General features: G+C 37.2%; 1 protein-coding gene across 4 annotated transcripts in view; it reads left to right on the top strand.

Moving 5' to 3' along the window:
* LOC126079648 (uncharacterized) overlaps positions 1-15,753 on the top strand; it is a 468,379-nt gene that overhangs the window by 195,025 nt on the left and 257,601 nt on the right. The window lies entirely within an intron of this gene.

Consider the following 15,753-nt stretch of genomic DNA (forward strand, 5'->3'; position numbering starts at 1 on the left):
GTCTTGTTGATAGAAATGATGCAGGAGATCACATGATTGAATTTTGTAAGACCAAAGACTCCTTCACTGCAAATACCTTTTTTCACCAATGTAAATGGCAACTGTACACATGGATCTTGCCAAATGGAATACACAGGAATCAAACCAACTGTATCTGTGGAAAGAGACAATGGAAAAGCTCAATATCACCAGTCAGAACAAAGCCAGGGGCTGACTTTGGATCATATGCAAGTTCAAGCTGAAACTGAAAAAAATTAGAGCAAGTCCACGAAAGCCAAAGTGCAACCTTGAGTATATCTCTCCTGAATTTAGAGGCCATCTCAAGAACAGATTTGACACATTGAACACTAACGACTGAAGACCAGATGAGTTGTGGAATGATATCAAGGACATCACATGTAAAGAAAGCAGGAAGTCATTAAAAAGATAGGAGAGAAAGAAAGGATCTTAATAGATGTCAGAAGAGACACTGAAAGTTTCTCTTGAACATCAAGTAGCTAAAGCAAAATGAATAAGACATGAAGTAAAAGAGCTGAACAGTAGATTTCAAAGGGCAGCTCGAGAAGACAAAGTAAAGTATTATGATGACATGTGCAAAGACCTGGAGATAGAAAACCAAAAAGGAAGAACATGATCAGTACTTCTCAAGCTTAAAAAATTGAAGAAAAAATTCAAACCTCTAGTTGCAATATGAGGAAAATATTAAATGATGCAGGAAGCATCAAAAGAAGATTGAAGGAATACACAGAGTCACTATACCAAAAAGAATCGATCCACGTTCAACCATTTCAGGAGGTAGCATGTGATCAGGAACCAAAGGTACTGAAGGAAGAAGTCCAAGCTGCACTGAAGGCATTAGGGAGAAACAAGGCTCGGCAATTGACAGAATGCTAATTGAGATGTTTCAACAAACAGATGCAGCACAAGAAGTGCTCACTTGTCTATGCCAAGAAATTTGGAAGACAGCTACCTGGCCAACTGACTGAAAGAGATCCATATTTATGCCTATTCCCAAGAAAGGTGATTCCGCTGAATGCAGAAACTATTGAACGACATCATTAATATCACATGCAGGCAAAAATTTGCTGAAGATCATTCAAAAGCAGCTATAGCAGTATATCGACAGGGAACTTCAAGAAATTCAAGCCGGGATTAGAAGAGGACATGGAACCAGGGATATCATTTCTGATGTCAGATGTATGTTGGCTGAAAGCAGAGCATGCTAGAAAGATGTTTACCTGTGTTTTATTGGCTATGCTAAGACATTCAACTGAGTGGATCCATAAGAAATTATGGAAAACATTGTGAAGAATGGGAATTCCAGAACACTTACTTGTGCTCATGTAGAACCTGTACATGGATCAAGAGGCAGTTGTTCAAACAGAGCAAGGGGGTACTACATCATTTAAAGTCATGAAAGGTGCATGTCAAGCTTGTATCTTTTCACTATACCTATTCAGTCTGTATGCTGACCAAATAATCCAGGACGCTGGACTATATGAAGAAGAACAGGGCGTCAGAATTGGAGGAAAATTCATTAACAGCCTGCATTATGCAGATGACACAACCTTGCCTGCTGGAAGTAAAGAGGACTTGAAGTACTTACTGATAAAGATCAAGGACTTCAGTATGGATTACATCTCAACATAAAGAAAAGAAAAATCCTCACAACTGGACCAATAAGCAACATCACTATAGAGAAAAGATTGAGGTTGTCAAGGATTTCATTTTACTTGGATGCACAATCAACGGCCATGGAAGCAGCAGTCAAGAAATCAAGACACATTGCATTGGGCAAATTGGCTGCAAGAGATCTCTTTAAAGTATTAAAAAGCAAAGATGTCATCTTGAGGACTAAGGTGAGCCTGACCCAAGCCGTGTTTTTTTCCGTTGCCTCGTATGCATGTGAAAGCTAGACAATGAATAAGGAAGACCAAAGAAGAATTGATGCCTTTGAATTGTGGTGTTGACAAAGAATATTGAATATACCATGGACTGCCAGAAGAATGAACAAATCTGTCTTGGAAGAAGTGCAACCAAAATGCTCCTTGGAAGCAAGGATGGTGAAACTGCATCTCACATAATTTGGACGTGTTGTCAGGAGGGATCAGTCCTCTGGGGAAAGACATCAGCGGAAGACCCTCAACAAGACGGATTGACACAGTGGCTGCAACGATGGACTCAAGCATAGCAGCAGTTGTCATGATTGTGGAGGACCAGACAGTGTTTCATTCTTTGCGCATAGGGCCACTATGAGTCTGAACCGACTTGATGGCAACTAACAACAGCAATGCTTACCTTGGTATTATTATGCCAGTTAGAAACATATAGCAGGCACTTAATAAAGAATAATCTGTTCTTTCTTGCTCCCTTCAAGGTATCTCCCACCCTTCTTCCTGCTTTTCCTTCCTCTGTTGCTCCTCCTTCACTCTCTTTTCCTCCCGGTGGCATTCTAAGAATGGCATTGTTGGAATCAATATGTAGCCTGACAAGATGTCTGCTTTGAAGGAGGCAACTTCATTTGGATAAGCAAATTCTCACAAGTTGGTATAAAATTAGCTGCATTATATTGTAGACACATTTGATAAATATCTCATTAAATGCAGGGGAAAAGTATATACATCTCTTTAAAAGTACAGATTTTCCTAAGAATGTTGCACCAAAAAATCTCTTAAGTCATATGTTTCTCCACTATTGATGTTATTTCTCTGCAGTAGAATGAAATTTGCATGCTTTTGTGCCTAGTGTTCTTCCTATGCCAAAGTACAACATTTCTATGGTGAAGTCAATAGATTAATACATTCTTTATTCATCCAACTTAATCAAAACTTGTAATCAGTGAGTAAGAATCATTTGCCTCAAAAAAAACTGGGCCTAGGATTGAATGACTCATGCAAGAACTTTATGATTTTGCTCTGTGCTTTATGAAGTAATTTCATAATCATATGTAATTATTTTAAATATTTTATAAACTACAGTGACTTTTTAATAAGAGTTTCTAATTATCCAATACAGTTTCTAGAAAGATTTGCCAAATATGTGGTATATATGTGATGAGTCATTTGTCATCCAAAGGCTTGTGAAGAAACCCTCAGTCCTAAAAATAGGGACCCCGTAGAATTGATACTGACTGTAATTTTTCACTAGAGCCTTTTTCTTTTTATATCTCTGCCTCCACTCTTGGTAAATCATGATACATAACTATATTAAACATCACATAATCCAAAAAAGGAAGTAAGGGTTCCAACTGTACCACATCACACACAGTACACTCTGCACCAAAAAATTAAACTAGCAAGTAAATTTCAGGATGGGAAAAATTACATTTTGAGTTTTCTTTACCCTTTGCTTCACTCACCTGCCTCCTTACCCCTGCACTTTCACTTCCTGAAAGTTTTCAGGACCTGCTGTGCACTGGTAGAAAAGGGGAAAAAACAATTATTAACATAAGGAGAACATTAGTTCTTTTTTTTTCTCTCTCTCTCATTTCTCAGAACAAGGCTTTCCCAACAATAGGAGAGCTCATTCTCTTTGGATTTGTGTAGCCGAAGGACTCCCCCTTCCAGTTGCCATCGAGACAACTCCAATTCATAGCAACCCACCTGTGTCAGAGTAGATCTTTCCTCTATAGGGTTTTCAATGACTGATTATTTTAGATGTAAATCACCAGGCCTTTCTTCCAAGGTGCCTCTGGATGACCTCAAACCTCCAAACTTTTGGTAATCAGCTAAGTGAGTTAAGAGTTTTTACTACCCAGGGACTCCTACTCAAATGATAGAGCCCTAAGAATATAACTGAACTTTTTTTTCTTTTCAGGAGACAGAACCAGGTTAGGGAGAAACAGAGGAAGCTCTTGGACCAATCGTCCTCTGAATACTTAGCTCCCCAAATGTGTGTGGAATGTGTGGAAAATGAATTGATATAAAAATATAACATAAAATCCATGTAAAAATCTCTACAAGTTGCATACTGTTGTGCTATTTCACAAAAATCTAAAGAATAGCAGTGCAGAAAAAATAAGACTGTGATTTGAATTTAATGTACCCTTTTAACCCTCTGGGAAAATTCACAGATCCCTAAGTGGACTCAGTCAGGCTTTGACAGGTTTCCCCGTTATATTTTCACCAAAAATATCGTGGTCCAGGTTGATCAAATCAATATTTTAAAATACTTTTTGATTATTATTATTATTTTTTTTTTCTCCTTGATCCAGTCCTTTCAAGCAACTGTGGCAATTTCTGCAACACTTACTGGATAACAGAGCAGATGCTCCAGGTATATCAAGTAAATCCTAAAATGCCTATTCATGTCCAGAAAAAGGTCTTTATGGCACAAGCCAGCCTAATTTCAACACTGTAGTGTCATGGATAGTTGTGGTTAAAAGGCTTTCAGAAATGATCTAGGCCATCTCTCCATTTAACTAATTACTAGGGAAAACTAGTTCCTCAGAGGTTAGCAGGCTTTCCCAAGGTCACATAGCTTGGATAAGCCAATTAAACATAGAATCTCTCTTGTTATAGTGATTCATTTAAGTGTAGATATTGACCCAAGCCTAGCCAGTCAGGATAATTTATATCCTTAGCCGCAGTGATTTTTTCAGGAACACTGAAACAAGTGGGTATATTCAGAGTAAACACCAGAATCCATACAAAATCTACAAGGAAAAGATACTTCTTTTTCCTTATGTTGGACTTGAACTACTAGCCATTCAAGTGCTTCTGACAGCCATCTTCACAGAACAAGGGATCAATCAACTTGAAAGAGGCTGAACTGATAAATTGTTTATGCTCTCTAGTATTGACATGTCTTACTGATATACCCCTGAGATTTCAGCTATATAATCAAATGTAAGCTCCTCTCTTATTTATATATGTACTTTTTTAAATTGGGTTTAGTAAATTTCAGTTGATTTTTTTCTGTCAAGTGGAAAGTGTACATGAATTCAGCATAATTTATTTAATTACTAAAATAATGTAAAATGTATAGTTTTTTTCTAATACATTAAAAAAAACGTTAAAAGAATATCTTTGTGTAGAACACTTTCTCTATACTTTAGAATTATTTCCCTAAGAGAGATTCTTAAATATGGAGTTACTGGGCCAAGAAAAATGAATATTTTAGGACTCTTGATACCTATTTCCCAATTTCCTTCTAAAAATGTACCAAGTTTTACTTCCATTGAAACTATATGTGCTGAACTTCCTTACTCAAACTTTGATAGCTTTGAATACTATCTTTTTTAAAAAATTATTCTTCTTTCTAGTTTGAGGTAAAACTTGTAACTCAGTTTGAAAAAAGCAATTTTTTTTTTTTTTAACTAGTGCTTTAGATTTCTTAGGATCTCAAACTCGTTGCCCTTGAGTTGATTCTGATTCAAAGTGACCGTATAGGACAGGGTAGAATTGTCCCATAGGGTTTCTAAGGAGCTGCTGGTGTATTTGAACTACTAACCTCTTGGTTAGCAGCCAAGCTCTTAGCCACTGTACCACCAGAGCTCCTTCTTTAGGATAGGTTATGTAAAATCATACATTTCTGAACAGTTGCAGGTTGTACAGTGCTTCTAACTTTTCAACTAAAATATCCCTAAAGATAGGGAAAGGCAGCTTGAGTCCATAAGGGGTGGCATGGTGTGGGACAGAGGCCAGTGAAACCCACCAATAACAGGAAATTTCTTAGAAATAACATTCTATTTTAAAAAGTTATTTTCTAAGAAATAAGAGCATCCAAACTGGTAAGGAAGAAGGAAAATTATCCCTATTTGCAGGTGAAATGATCTTATACACAGAAAACCCCAAAGAGTCCACAAGAAAACTATGGAAACTAATAGAAGATTTCAGCAAAGTATCAGGGTACAAGATAAACATACAAAAATCAGTTGGATTCCTCTATACCAACAAAGAAAACTTCAAAAAGGAAATTGCCAAATCAATACTATTTACAATAGCCCCCAAGAAGATAAATACTTGGGAATAAATCTAACCAGGGATGTAAAAGACCTATACAAAGAAAACACAAGACATTACTGCAGGAAACCAAAAGAGACCTACAAAAGTGGAAAAGCATACCATGATCATGGATAAGAAGACCCAAAATTGTGAAAATGTTAATTCTACCCAAAAAGATCTACAGATACAGTGCAATCTCAATCCAAATTCCAAGGACATTTTTTAATGAGATAGAGAAACAAATCACCAATTTCATATGGAAAGGGAAGAGGCCCTGAATAAGTAAAGCATTACTGAATAAGAAGAACAAAGTGTGAGGCATCACACTACATGATTTTAGAAACTAGCAAACCTCCACAGTAGTCAAAACAGCCTGGTACTGGTACAACAACAGATACCTAGACCAAAGGAACAGAATTGAGAATCCAGACATAAATTCATTCAAATTTGAGCTGTTGATATTTGACAAAGGCCCAAAGTCTGTTAAATGAAGAAAAGACTATCTATTTAACAAATGGTGCTGGCATAACTGGGTATCCATCTGCCAAAAAAAAAAAAAAAAAAAAATGAAACAAGACACATACCTCACACCATGCATAAAAACTAACTCATAGTGGATCAAAGACCAAAATATAAAATAAAAAATGGTAAAGATCGTGGAATGAAAAATAGGGACTATGCCAGGAGCTCTAATGCATGGCATAAACAGAATACAAACCATAACCAAACTTGCAGAAACACCGTAAGAAAAACTAGGTAACTGGGAGCTCCTAAAAATCAAACACTTATGCTCATCAAAAGACTTTACCAAAAGAATAAAAAGAGAACCTACAGACTAGGAAAAAAATGTCTGGCTATGACATCTGATAAGGGTCTAATCTCTAAAATCTACTAGATAGTACGCGACCTCAACAACAAAAAGATAAATAACCCAATTAAAAAAAAGGGCAAAGGATATGAACACCAAAGAAAACATTCAGGCTGCTAACAGATACATAAGGAAATGTTTAGGATCATTAGCCATTACCAAAACCCAGTGCCGTTGAGTCGATTCCAACTCATAGCGATTAGAGAAATGCAAATCAAAACTACAATGAGATGCCATCTTACCCCAACAAGGCTGGCATTAATTCGAAAAAACACAAAATAATAAATGTTGGAGAGGTTGTGGAGAGACTATAACACTTATGCACTACTGATGGGAATTCAAAATGGTACAAACACTTTAGCAATTGATTTTTTGCTTCCTTAAAAAGCTAGAAAGAGAAGTACCATGAGAACCAGCAATCCCACTCTTTGGAATATATCCTAGGGAAATAAGAGCCATCACACAAATAGATATATGCACACTCATGTTCATTGCAGCACTGTTCACAACAGCCAAAAGATGGAAACAACATAGATGCCCATCAACAGATGAATGGATAAACAAATTATGGTACATATACACAAGGAAACCCTGGTGGCATGGTGGTTAAGAGCTACAGCTGCTAACCAAGGGGTCAGCAGTTCAAATCTACCAGGAGCTCCGCAGAAATCATATAGGGCAGTTCTACTCTGTCCTGTAGGGTTGCTGTGAGTTGGAATCAACTCAACGGCAATGCGTGTGCATGTGTACACACAATGGAATACTACACAATGATGAACAATGATGAGTCTGTGAAACATCTTACAACATGGATGAATCTGGAAGGCATTGTGCTGACTGAAATTAATCAGTTGCAAAAGGACAAATATTGTATGAGATTATTATTATATGAACTCAAGAAAAGGCTGAAACACACAAGAAAACATTCCTTGATGGTTATGAGGGTGGGGAGGGATTCTAGTAGACAAGAATCATCTTAGGTGAAGGGAAGGACCACACACAACACAGGTAAAATCAGTACAACTGGGCTAAAACAAAAGCTAAGAAGTTTCTTGAACATAACCAAATACTTCAAGGGACAGAGTAGCCTGGTCTGGGATTTGGGGATCATGGTTTTAGGGGACATCTAGATCAATTGGCAAAACAAAGTTTATGAAGAAAATGTTCTCCATCCCGGTTTGGTGAGTGGCGTCTGGGGTATTAAAAGCTTGCAAGCAGCCACCTAAGAGGCATCAATTGGTCCCAACCACTTGGAGCAAAGGAGAATGAAGAACACCAAAGACACAGGAAAATATGAGCCCAAGAGACAAAAGGACCACAAAAACCAGAGACTCCATTAGCCTGAGACCAGATGAACTAGATGGTGCCTGGCTACCACCAATGACCACCCTGACAGGGAACACAAGAGAAAGACCCTGATGGATCAGGAGAAAAATGTGCAGCAGAGCTCAAATTAACAGAAAAAGACCAGACTTAATGATCTGACTGGGACTGGAGGAACCCCCAAAGCCGTGGCCCTGGATGCTCTGTTAACCTAGAACTAGAACCATTCCAAAGCCTACTCTTCAGACAAAGATTAGACTGGAGTATAAAACATCAAATAATGGTCATGAAGAGTGTGCTTCTTAGTTCAAGCAGATATAAGAGACCATATGGGCAGCTCCTGTCCAGAGGCAGGATTAGAAGGCAAGAAAGGATAAGATCTGGTTGGAGGGGCACGGGAAACCAGGGATAGAAAGAGGGAGTGTGGTCACATTATAGGGATTACAGAGTGTCACATAACAATATGTGTAGAAATTTCTCTATGAAAAAATAACTTGAGCTGTAAACTTTCACTTAAAGCATAATTAAAAAAAAATAAAGGGAAAGATGAAAAAAAAGTTATTTTCTGCTTTGTATCACAATTATATATTTTTGTAATATGAAAATAATGCTTCAAATTTTCCTTCTTATGCTTTTGTTTGAGTCCCTGGGTGACTCAAATGGTTAAGCACAACAACTACTAACCAAAAGGTCGGCAGTTTGAACCCACCCAGAGGCACCTCAGAGGACAGGCCTGGCAATCTGCTTCTGAAAGATCAGTCTTGAAAACACTATAACTTGTTGCTGTCGACTCGACTCCTACTCATAGTGACCCTATAGGACAGAGTAAACTGCCCGATAGAGTTTCCAAGGAGTGGCTGGTGGATTTGAAATGCGGACCTTTTGGTTAGCAGCTGTGGCACTTAACCACTACACCACCAGGGTTTCCTGAGAACCCTATGGAGCAGTTCTTTTCAGCACAATTGGGGTTGCCACGAGTCGCAATGGACTGCATGGCAACTAACAACAACAATAACATGCTTTTGTTTCAAATTACTTATATTCAAAAAAGCATGAGCTATTCAGTTTGAGAAACTCAAAGGAAATGAGAGATAACCATATGTTTTGAAATATAGAAATAATACAAACCACTCAAGAAGCAACAGAAAGATGTCTTCTGGAAACTCTAAGTGCTTCAAAGAGCAAGCAAGCCGGATAGAAGTCAACATTCATTTGCATTTAGACACAGTTTTATATTCTGATGAGTGAAGATTGATTATATAATTAATAACAAACTCCAAAGGAGATTGGGTTGCCAAGCTGTAAAGTCACCACAATTGTTGTCTATGTGTATGCTTCCTTCTATAATTGTGCCCTGGTCCTCAGCATAACCATAAATGGCAGCTTTGCTAGTTGATAAAAAATATATAATTAGTGACAGTGACAGAAAAGAAGATGTGGTCACTGACAATTTCAAGCATACATTAGGAGCAACACAACCTTTTGTGGAACAGGTTAGAAATTATTTTCCCAGATCTAGAGGGAAGATATTTATGAATATTTATATATCATGCTCAAAATTGCAAAAAAAGTAGAATATTAGAACAAGGCTCAGAAATCCCCTGGTTTTTTTTTTTTTTTTAATCCTATTCTCTACTTTTATTCTCTACTTCATATTGTATACTTCCTTGTATAGAATTCAGTTATTTCACTATGGGAAAAAAAAAAAAAAAAACACATTCCTAATCTTGTCATCAATCTTGGGAGTGAATTTTCCTTGGTGATGCAGCTTCCGTTGAAACGTTCTTTTTGTGACACTGTCACAGCAGGTAATTATCATGAACAGAAGACAATGTCCTTCTATAGGTAACAGAGGCTGTGCATCACCTGATCTAAGCTGGTGTTTTGTGACATTTGAATAAATTAGCAATACTGTGCTTTTTGAAAAAAAAAGTTTCATCTTTCCTAAAATGCAATTTTAAAAATCTCATTTAAGCAAAGCTCAGATGGTTATATATATTTTTTTCAGTTGCACTGACTTATTGAGTAGGATCATTCTCTAATAATTCTGTGCTGAATAATACTCATACTAATAGCCTGATCATCCTCAAACAATAACCATTGTCATGGTAACTACTTACCAGGGGAAAACAAACTCTGCAAATGAGCTTCCTCCATAGCTTTAATTATGCAAATAGAAACTTGAAGGAGTACGTTGTAAGGAGTCAGTTTCCTATTTAAGTACTGACTAAAGTAAATGACTCAAGCAGTTGTCCATATCTGATGGTGATGTATTAGGGATGTTAACATGATTGCGTCTATCTGGATTTGTTTGACGTTCAATACAGGAAACAATTTAAATTTCTGATTAATATTGTTCTTTAAAGTACAGTGGCGGAGTCCAGTTCAGTTGTTTTAACCAATTATTCTTTTGCTACTGTCTTAGAGTCAGTTCCTGTGAATTAGTGAGTGGCCATCGAGAAGAAAATTTTTGCTTTTTAAACTCTAATTTAATAGATTTGGTAGGTGGATGGGAAAAATTGGAGCTGCTGTTACAGATTTATTTATTCATTTAGAATATGTACTAAGTGCTGTTAGGGGCACCTAAGTGAAAATTCGATGTCTCTCTCCCGTTAGAATTTAGACTCAGTGTTGGAATTGACTCAACGGCAGTGGGTTTGGTTTTTGGTTTTTTAGGAGACAAAAGACAGAACAACTAAAATACAAGGCAGTGTGGATTATGTGCATAGCCCTGGTACAAGTGAGTTCGGTGAGCAGGCTTAGTTCATGGATACGTTATCAAAGTGAGATCTTGCAGATTGGACAAAAGGTTCAAAGTTGAGAGAAGTGGGAAATTAAGGAAGAAAAGATATATTAGGGGAGCCAGTGACAGGGAGGCTCATTAGAAGGCATTATAAGAGTCCACATGAATGATCTTGGATAATCACAGATAATTACAAATCAATGCACTGGAGGTTAACTTTTTTTCTTTTTCAAATGGTGATTTTCTAGATGGGTTCAGAAAATCAGATAACCATAGGAAATAAGATGTTCTTAAAGAAGTAAAATGAGGCATAGATCCTGGCCAGCAGTTCAAGTATGTATTAATGTCACACACCTGCTTGGAAATTTGAGAACCTAATGAGAATATGGTAGATAACACTCAGACAAAAAGAATGATGATGAAAAGAAAGACACAAAGATGGCATTGTTAAGGGGCTGATTTATAGTTTGTTTGATCACTTGCTTGATATCTTCAAGTCTTTTCTAATAAAGATTGCAAGGACAACATCAGAGAAGTGAGAAATAGGAATGGAGGACTTAAGCACATGTTGAATGTATCATTCTAAAATGGTTTGATAAATGCTTTTTCTTGAAAAATAGAAACATTGAGAAGCCAGCAGTTTAGGGGAAATTCTGACAACAAAGGCGAGAGTGGTTGGAAACGTAGACATGAAGCAGCTCTCACTCGAAGAGAGTCGTGTTTAATAGAGATTCATATGCAAAGAAGAGACTATTGAACATTACTAGAAGATATTCTTGAAAAAATATTTGGAAAATATAAAGAATTAAAAGGATAACTATGTCTGAAAATGGGAATTTTGTTCAAGAATATTTAAAGATTTGACAAAATCACCTTGTCTATATATAAATATACCTATAACAAAAGGAATGTGTTTAATTGCGATCAGATTCAATAACATAATTGTATCAATTAGGGTTCTTCAGAGAAACAGAACCAGTAGGAGATATGGTTGTCATTGTCATTGTTAGGTGCTTTCGAGTCAGTTCCAACTCCCAGCAACCCTATGTACTGCAAAACAAAACACTGTCCGGTCCCGTGCCATGCTCACAATCATTGCTGTGCTTGAGCTCATTGTTGTAGCCACTGTGTCAATCCATCTTGTTGAAGGTCTTCCTCTTTTCCTCTGACCCTCCATTTTACCAAGCATGATGTCCTTTTCCAGGACACTACACATACACACACACACAATACATATAGAAAGAGATTGATTTTAAGGAATTGATATATCTGATTGTGGAGCTAGAAAGTTTGAAATCCATAGGGCAGGTCCACAGTCTGAAAACTCTTGTAGCATTTCTATGTTACAAACTACTTAAGGTAGAATTCCTCCCTCTCCAAAAAACTGAGTTTTTGCTCTTAAGGCCTTTATTCAACTCATTGGATGAGGCCCACCTACATTACAGAGGTAATCTGCTTTACTTAAAGTCAGTAATTGGAAATATAAACCACATCTACAAAATATCTTCTCAGCAACATTTAGACTACTGTTTTACCCCAAAACTTGGCACCATAGCCTAACCAAATGGATATATAAAATTAACCATCACAGTAGAGTATTTTGGCCTCAACTGCTATCTGTTTTATCCCTCAATTTCTTTCAAATCTGAGTGAGGATATGGGGCAGAGTAGAACTGCCCCATAGTGTTTCCACAGAGCGGCTGGTAGATTTGAACTGCTGATGTTTCGGTTAGCAGCCAAGCTCTTAACCGTTGCACCACCAGGGCCCCTTTGGGCACTCAGGAGACCATAACTGACACAATTTGTAAAAGTCCTTAATTGGAAAAATAGAAATCTATGTCTTGTATGTGTGTGTCTATATGTATGTATGCACGAATGTATGTACATATACACAAATGTGTGTATGCATATACATACAACACACACACAAATATATATATATAAAACATTTTTTCGGAAATTCAAACACATTCTCATTTTTGATTATCTATGTTAATCATATCTGCAAAATACCTTTGCACCATATTTAGCCTAGTGTTTGACCAAACAATTGGAAATCATAACCAAGCCAAGTTGACACATAGAATTAACCATCAACATAATCTAAAGTTGGAAGGGTATGGAAGAGTTTTTAACAAAGGATGCCAAGAAGGCAAGAGCTAGGAGGAACTGATATTTTCTTAACATTATAAAATCAAGAAGATGCCTTTGTTCTCCTGTTTTAACGGAGAAGGTGAATAAAGATAAGATTGTTGCATTGCTTGTGGGAAGACTTCATGTTGTTGTTGTTGTTATTGGGTGTCATCAAATCTGTTCTGACCATAGCCACCGTATGAATGACAGAACAAAACATTGCTCAGTCCTGTGCCATCCTCACAGTCCTTGCTATGTTTGAGCCCATTGCTGCAAGCACTGTGTCAATCCATCTCGTTGAGGGTCTTCCTGTTTTTTGCTGACCCTTTACTTTACCAAGCATAATGTCCTTCTCCAGGAGTTGCTCCCTCCTGATAACATGTTCAAAGTACATGAGGCGAAGTCTCGCCATCCTGGCTTCTAAGGAGCATTCTAGCTGTACTTTCCCAAGACAGTTTTGTTCACTCTTCTGGAAGTCCATGGAATATTCAATATTCTTCACCAACACCATAATTCAAAGGCATCAATTCTTCAGTCTTCCTTATTCATTGTCCAGCTTTTACATGCATATAAGATGATTAAAAATACCATGGCTTGGATCAGGCACACTTTAGTCCTCAAAACATGTTTGCTTTTTACCATTTTCAAGAGGTCTTGTGCACAGATTTGCCTAATTCAATACATCATTTGATTTCTTGACTGCTGCTTCCATGGGTGTTAACCGTAAATCCAAGCAAAATGAAATCCCTGACAACTTCAGTCTTTTCTCAGTGTATCATAATGTTGCTTGTTGGTACCGTTATGAGGACTTTTGTTTTCTTTATGTTGGTGTGCAATCCATACTGAAGGCTATAATCTTTGATCTTCATTAGTAAGTGTTTCAGGTCCTCTTCACTTTCCACAAGCAAGGTTGTGTCATCTACATATCGCAGATTGTTAATGAGTCTCCCTCCTACTCTGATGCCATGTTTTTCTTCATATAGTCCAGCTTCTTGGGTTATTTGAATAAGAATATAGATTGAATAAGAATGGTGAAAAAATACAACTCTGAAGCCTGCTTTTCCTAGTTTTAATCCATGCAGTATTCCTTTGTTCTTGTTCAAAAGACTACCTCTTCGTTTATCCAATTAAGTGTTCTGAAATTGCATTCTTCTCAATGTTACCCATAATTTGTTGTGACCCATAAAGTAGAATGCCTTTGCATAGTCAATAAATCACAATAAACATCTTTCTGGTATTGTTTACTTTCAGCCAAGATCCATCTGACATCGGCAATGATACCTCTTGTTCCACATCCTCTTCTGAATCTGGCTTGAATTTCTGGCAGTTTCCTGTTGATGTGCTGCTGAAACCATTTTTGAATTGTCTTTCAGCAAAGTTTTACTTGTGTGTGATAACAATGATATTGTTCAATACTTTCTGCAATCTCTTGGATCGGCTTTCTTTGGAATGGGCACAAATTTAGATATCTTCCATTTAGCTGGCCACATAGCTGTCTTCCAACTTTCTTGGCATAGACAAATGAGTGCTTCCAGCCTTGCATCTGTTTGTTGAAACATCCTAATTGGTATTTCGTCTAGTCCTGGAGCCTTGTTGTTCTGCTTGGACTTCTTCCTTCTGTACCATCAGTTCTTAGTCATATACTATCTGCTGAAATGACTGTACATCGACCAATTCTTTTTGGTACAGTGACTGTGTATACCTTCCATCTTTTGATGCTTCCTGCATTGTTCAATATTTTGCCTATAGAATCCTTTAATTTTGCAACTTAAGGCTTGATTTTTTTCTTCAGTTCTTTCAGCTTGAGAAATGCCAAGGGTTTTCTTCCTTTTGGTTTTCTAACTCCAGGTCTTTACACATTTAGTTGTCATATTTTACTTTATCTTCTCAAGCTGCCCTTTGAAATCTTCTGTTCAGCACTTTTATTCTGTCATTCTTTCCACTTTAGCTACTCTACATTCAGGAGCCAGGCGCTCCTTGGAAACTCTATGGGGCAGTTCTACACTGTCCTATAGGGTCACTATGAGTCAGAATCGACTCAATGGCACTGGGTTTGGTTTTTTTTTTTTCTTTTTTTACATTCGAGAGCAACTTTCAGAGTCTCTGCTGACATTCTTTTTGGTATTTTTGTTTTCTATCTTTTTAATGACCTTTTACTTACTTCACGTATGATGTCCTTGATGTCATCCCACAACTTGTCTGGTCTCCCATCTTTAGTGTTCAATGAATCAAATCTATTCTTGTGTAGGTCTCTAAATTCAGGTGGAATATACTCAAGGTCGTACTTTGGCTCTTGTGGAGTTGTTTTAATTTTCTTCAGCTTCAACTTGAATTTGGATGAGCAGTTGGTGGTCTGTTCAGTAGTTGTCACTGGCCTTGTTCTGACTGATATCAAGCTTCTCCATCATCTCTTTCCACAGATGTAGTTGATTTGATTCTTGTGTATTCCATCTGGTGAAGTCCAAGTGTACAATCACTGTTTATGTTGTTGAAAAAAGATATTTCCAATGAATAGGTAGTTGGTCTTTCCAAATTTTATCATGTTCTCTGTCATCTGTTACCAAGGAGCTGTTTTTCAACTACTGATCCTTCTTTGTTTCCAACTTTTGCGCTCCGATCACCAGTAATTATCAATGCATTGTGATCGTATGTTTGATCAATTTCACACTACAGAAGTTGGCAAAAAATCTTCAATTTCTTCATTTTTGGCATTAACTGTTGGTGCTTAAACTTGAATAATA

The sequence above is a fragment of the Elephas maximus genome, chromosome 7 (assembly GCF_024166365.1).
Source record: "Elephas maximus indicus isolate mEleMax1 chromosome 7, mEleMax1 primary haplotype, whole genome shotgun sequence".
In the NCBI taxonomy this organism is placed as follows: Eukaryota; Metazoa; Chordata; class Mammalia; order Proboscidea; family Elephantidae; genus Elephas; species Elephas maximus.